Source organism: Puma concolor, chromosome C1 (assembly GCF_028749965.1).
Source record: "Puma concolor isolate L17-30 chromosome C1, mPumCon1.1.hap2, whole genome shotgun sequence".
NCBI classification, from domain to species: Eukaryota; Metazoa; Chordata; class Mammalia; order Carnivora; family Felidae; genus Puma; species Puma concolor.
In genome coordinates, this window is record NC_141674.1 from 78764579 (window position 1) to 78770154 (window position 5576).

At 36.0% G+C, this 5576-nt stretch overlaps 1 non-coding gene across 1 annotated transcript; it reads right to left on the reverse strand.

Annotated features, from left to right (window-relative positions):
• Positions 1-456: 456 nt before the first annotated feature.
• Positions 457-563, reverse strand: LOC112849013 (U6 spliceosomal RNA). Its single transcript, XR_003222464.1, has one exon. It is a non-coding gene; the product is annotated as a U6 spliceosomal RNA (small nuclear RNA).
• Positions 564-5576: the final 5013 nt, after the last annotated feature.

Below are 5576 nucleotides of genomic sequence, written 5' to 3' on the forward strand. Positions count from 1 at the left end.
GTTGAGTTGGCTGATAGTATTGTTTTTTATCTTCTATATCTCTACTAATTTTTTAAGTTTGTTTGAAGGAAGAATATTGAAATATCTAACAATAATCCTGAGTTTGTTCATTTCTCTATCAATTTTTGCTGCATTTATTTTGAAGCTCTGTTATTGGGTGTACACACATTTAGAATTGTTATGTCCTCTTGACCAAATGTACTCTCAATTATTATGAAATGACCCTATTTATTCCATGTGACATTTCTTGTTCTAAGGTATACTTTGATATTAACATAGTCATTCTAGTTTTGTTATGATTGGTGCTTACATGGTATAAGTTATCCATCCTTTTAATCTATGTGTATGTTTGTATTTAAAATAGGTTTCCTCTGGACAGTGCACAGTTGGGTCTCGCTTTTTTTTTTTTTTTATTATCTTTAATTCCAGTTAGTTGACATACAGTGTTATATTAGTAAAAATATGGAACGCTTCATGAATTTGCGTGTCATCCTTGCGCAGGGGCCATGCTAATCTTCTCTGTATCGTTCCAATTTTAGTATATGTGCTGCTGAAGCGAGCACAGGGGTCTTGCTTTTTTAATCCAGTTGGTCTGACCATCTCTGCCTTATAAGTGGGGTGTTTGGATTCTTTATAATAAATATAATTATTAAGATGGTTGGGCTTAATTCTACCATCTTCCTATTTGTTTATTTGGTCCTATCTGTTCATTGTTCTTTTTTTCCTTTACTCCTGACTTAAAAAAAAACAATTTTTTTAACATTTATTTGAGAGAGAGAGAGAGAGAAAACACATGTGTGCAAGTTGGAAAGGGGCAGAGAGATAGGAGAGACAGTGCAGAGCCTGACATGGGTTCAATCTCGCCAACTGTAAGATCACATAACCTAAGCAAAAATCAAGACTCAGACACTTAACCAACTGAACCACCCAGGCGCCCCTATTCATGACTTCTTTTGTAATAATTGAATATTTTTAGCCCTCCATTTAATCTACAAGATTAGTTTATTAGCTATACCTCTTTGTTTTAGAAGTTTTTTTTTTTAGTAGTTACTCTAGGATTTATAACATGTATATTTTACTTATTTATTATTTACATTTTCATTTTACACATATTTCGAATAATGTTTATTATATCACTTCTGGCATAATGTAAAAATGTCATAACAAAAATATACTATCATTTCATTTCTCCCATCCTTTGTGCTACTACTGTCACACATTTCACTTCTACAGATGGTCTAAATCCTACCATGCATGTAATTTTTGCTTTAACTTATAAACTATAAATACATTTTATTTATTTATTTTTTTTTTTAATTTTTTTTTTCAACGTTTATTTATTTTTGGGACAGAGAGAGACAGAGCATGAACGGGGGAGGGGCAGAGAGAGAGGGAGACACAGAACCGGAAACAGGCTCCAGGCTCTGAGCCATCAGCCCAGAGCCCGACACGGGGCTCGAACTCACGGACCGCGAGATCGTGACCTGGCTGACGTCGGACGCTTAACCGACTGCGCCACCCAGGCGCCCCTATAAATACATTTTAAAATGAAGGAGGAGAAAGTGTTTTATATTTACTCATATATATGCCATTTCAAGCACTCTTCATTTCTTTGTGTAAATCCGTATTCCCACCTGATATTTTCTTTCTGCCTGAATAATCTTTCACATGGTGCAAGTTTCTGGACAACAAATTCTTTCGACTTTTGTTTGTATGAAAAGCCTCTTTCTTTTTGTTTTTTTGTGGGTTTTTTTGTATGTTTTTTTTTTGTTTTGTTTTTTGTTTTTTGCCTTCACATTTGAAAAATAGTTTCACTTATGTCCAAATTGTCTTATTTTTTTCTTTTGGCACTTTAAAGAAGCCATTCCATTTTCTCCTGGCTTGCATAGCTTTAGACATGAAGTCTGTAGTAACTCTTTTTTTTTTTTATTTTTTTTTTTAACGTTTTTATTTATTATTGAGAAACAGAGAGACACAGAGCATGAGCAGTGGAGGGGTAGAGAGAGAGGGAGACACAGAATCTGAAATAGGCTCCAGGCTCTGAGCTGTCAGCACAGAGCCCGACGAGGGGCTCGAACTCACAAACCATAAGATCATGACCTGAGCTGAAGCTGGTCACCCAACCAACTGAGCCACCCAGGCACCCCTGTAGTAATTCTTATCTTTGTTTTTCTGTACGTACTGATTTTTATCTTTAGCTATTTAATATTAGTTTTTAACAACTTGATTATGATACGGTTTGATGTGAGTTTTTGTGCATGTAAGTTTATTCTATTTAGCATCTTGTATCTTTGTCTTAGCATTTTTATCTAATTTAGAAAATTTTTCGTCATTTTTTCTTATTATTTCTTAGTATTTATGGTGCACCTGGGTGGCTCAGTCGCTTGAGCATCTTACTCTTGATTGCAGCTCAAGTCATGATCCCAGGCTCGTGGGATCAAGCCTCACATTGAGGTCGTGCTGAGCATGGAATCTGCTTAAGATTCTCTCTCTCTTTTCCTCTGACCCTCCCCCACTCACACACACACTCTCTCTCTCAAAAATAAATAAATTTATTAATTAATAACTTAAAAAGAGATTTCTGGAGAACTTTTCTGTATAACTCCCTTTTGTATGGAATTCTTCCTTACAACTTTCAGTTGCCTCAGTTTCCCTGAACTCCAATCTCTCTCTTCAACTAAGTGTGACCACCATGGAAAACTTGGGATTCCCCTCCCAGCTTCGTGATCTGGAATGTGCTTCCAGGTAGAAACCTAAGTGATAATAGCACTTGCCTCATTTTTCTCTCTTCTCTCAGGAATCACAATCTGTGCTACCTCTAGTCCAATATCAGAAAACAGGTGTTTCATACTCTTTATAAGAGTTTCCAGTTATTTCTGTGGCAGGATAAAAGTGGCCCGTATTAGTTCATCATGGATTAAAACAGAAGTCCACTTTATGCTTTACTAAAAATCCATTTACTGACAACTTCTGGAAGGGAGTGGGGAGTAAACATGTGTTCAATCCAGCATGTTTAGCCACCCACCTTAATTTTAAAACCTGTAAATAAAACAATAATATTTTTTAAATTAATAATTACTCCAAACAGTGAGAGAGACTAACTGCTTTCAACTTTTTACCAAGGTGTCTACAGTCAGCTCAATGAGGATTGGCTTGAATCAGGTTCCACACCTAGTTGCTTTCTTTACTTACTTTCAACAGGATCTTTTGATAAAAGAATTGTGCCAAAAGTTTGTTCTGCTTTTTCTCTAAACCCAATATTTATTATTTTCTTAGGCTGGTTATTCAAAGATCTTCACAATTATATGACTTATATGTAATTTTCCATCAAGAAGTACAATTTTGAATAACACTTTTATCATTTTGGTCTCTTCTTTACATTTACTGACAAAATTAGCTTCCTACACTCACTCTAGGAAATATTACTTGATTTACCAGAGAGGTAATCGTATTTTGTTTAAAAATTGTGTCCAAATTTGGTGGCGTTTTGCCACTATAGGGCAGTGTTACAAGAAACAGTGTCTTTGGGGACCATTACAATGCAGTAAAGTCCAATTTTCAAACATTCAGCAATGTATTTCCTAACTGAACATCTCTTTTCTAGATAATATACTAACTCAAAACTCTCATAGATTATTTTGTCCTAGCTCATACAGATTCATGCTGTATATTCATACTGTAACCATATTCAATAAATATACTTACAGAATTATTCTGTATTATACTATTGATAATATTATCTTCATCATTAACTGTACCCTTCAATTACTTTAGATTCATAAGATTTAATACAATACAAAAGTAACTTTAAAAACATAAATGTTTATAACTAAGAATTTTAACACTAACAAGATGTGAAACACATTATACAAAATAATCTATAATTGATCACTGAAATTAGCTATGATGAACTGACCAATACAGTTGCAGTGAATATCATAAAACAATTATTAATAAGGTAATAGAATTTCTATAGAAATCTTAATTACTCTTGCATTTAAAATTAGTGAAGTGTTGGGCGCCTGGGTGGCGCAGTCGGTTAAGCGTCCGACTTCAGCCAGGTCACGATCTCGCTGTCCGTGAGTTCGAGCCCCACGTCAGGCTCTGGGCTGATGGCTCAGAGCCTGGAGCCTGTTTCCAATTCTGTGTCTCCCTCTCTCTCTGCCCCTCCCCCATTCATGCTCTGTCTCCCTCTGTCCCAAAAATAAATAAACGTTGAAAAAAAATTTTTTTTTAATTAGTGAAGTGTCAATGGAGTACTACGTGGCAATGAGAAAGAATGAAATATGGCCCTTTGTAACAACATGGATGGAACTGGAGAGTGTTATGCGAAGTGAAATAAGCCATACAGAGAAAGACAGACACCATATGTTTTCACTCTTATGTGGATCCTGAGAAACTTAACAGAAACCCATGGGGAAGGGGAAGGAAAACAAAAAAAAAGAGGTTAGAATGGGAGAGAGCCAAAACATAAGAGACTCTTAAAAACTGAGAACAAACTGAGGGTTGATGGGGGGTGGGAGGGAGGGGAGGGTGGGTGATGGGTATTGAGGAGGGCACCTTTTGGGATGAGCACTGGGTGTTGTATAGAAACCAATTTGACAATAAATTTCATATGTTGAAAAAATAAAAATAAATAAAAAATAAAAATAAAAAAAATAAAATTAGTGAAGTGTATGTGAACAAAATTGTTTCATCATTTTTTTCTCTAAATTCATCACACCAGTTGCAAACTCCTTGTTGGCAAACCACCAGAGTTTCATAGACCATCTCTGTGAAACCCTGTTTCAAGGATAGGCATTTTTATTTCTAATTAGTGGTAGTATTTACTGATTTTCAGTGATTCATACATAGAAGACACCTAATATCCATGTAATAAGTTATTAAGCAACATATTTTGGTTTCATACATGTTAAGTACTATTCTAAACTCTGAGGATATAGCAGTGAACAAGACAGATATTGTTTCTATTCTGGAGGTACTTCCTATCTAGTGAAAAGAAGGAGACAGTACAAAGAAAGCAGATAAGTTCAGAACATGTTAATAATATAAAGGAAATAGTGTAATGAGATAAAGTGTGACTTAAGGAGTTACTTTGAATTGGGTATTCAGGAAAGACCTCACTGAGGAGGTTACTGTTGAACAGAATGCTGAGTGATGAGAAGGAAGTAGGCATTGAGGAGCTGAGACCATTCTAGGCAGAAGGCTTAGCAAGTGGAAAGGCCTTGAGGCAGTGGGAATGGTTTGGCCTTTTTGGGAAATGGAGAGAAGGCTGAGGTGTCTGAAGCAGAATGAAAAAAGGAATATGGGATAAGAAGAGGCTGGGAAGGCACCCATGTACCAGAAAAGCAGAACCTTTTGAGCTGTGGAGATGAGTTTGGGAAGCTACTGGAAGACTGTAAACAGGGGAGTGACTGAACTAATTTGCCTTTATAAAATATCACTAAATATTCCACAGAGTACAGAGGAGCTGGAGAGAGGCAGAGTGAGAGCAGGAAGACCAGTTACAAGGGTATTTAATAATCCAAGCTAGAGGTAACTAGGGTGGGAAGCAGTACAGATGGAGAGAAGTAGAT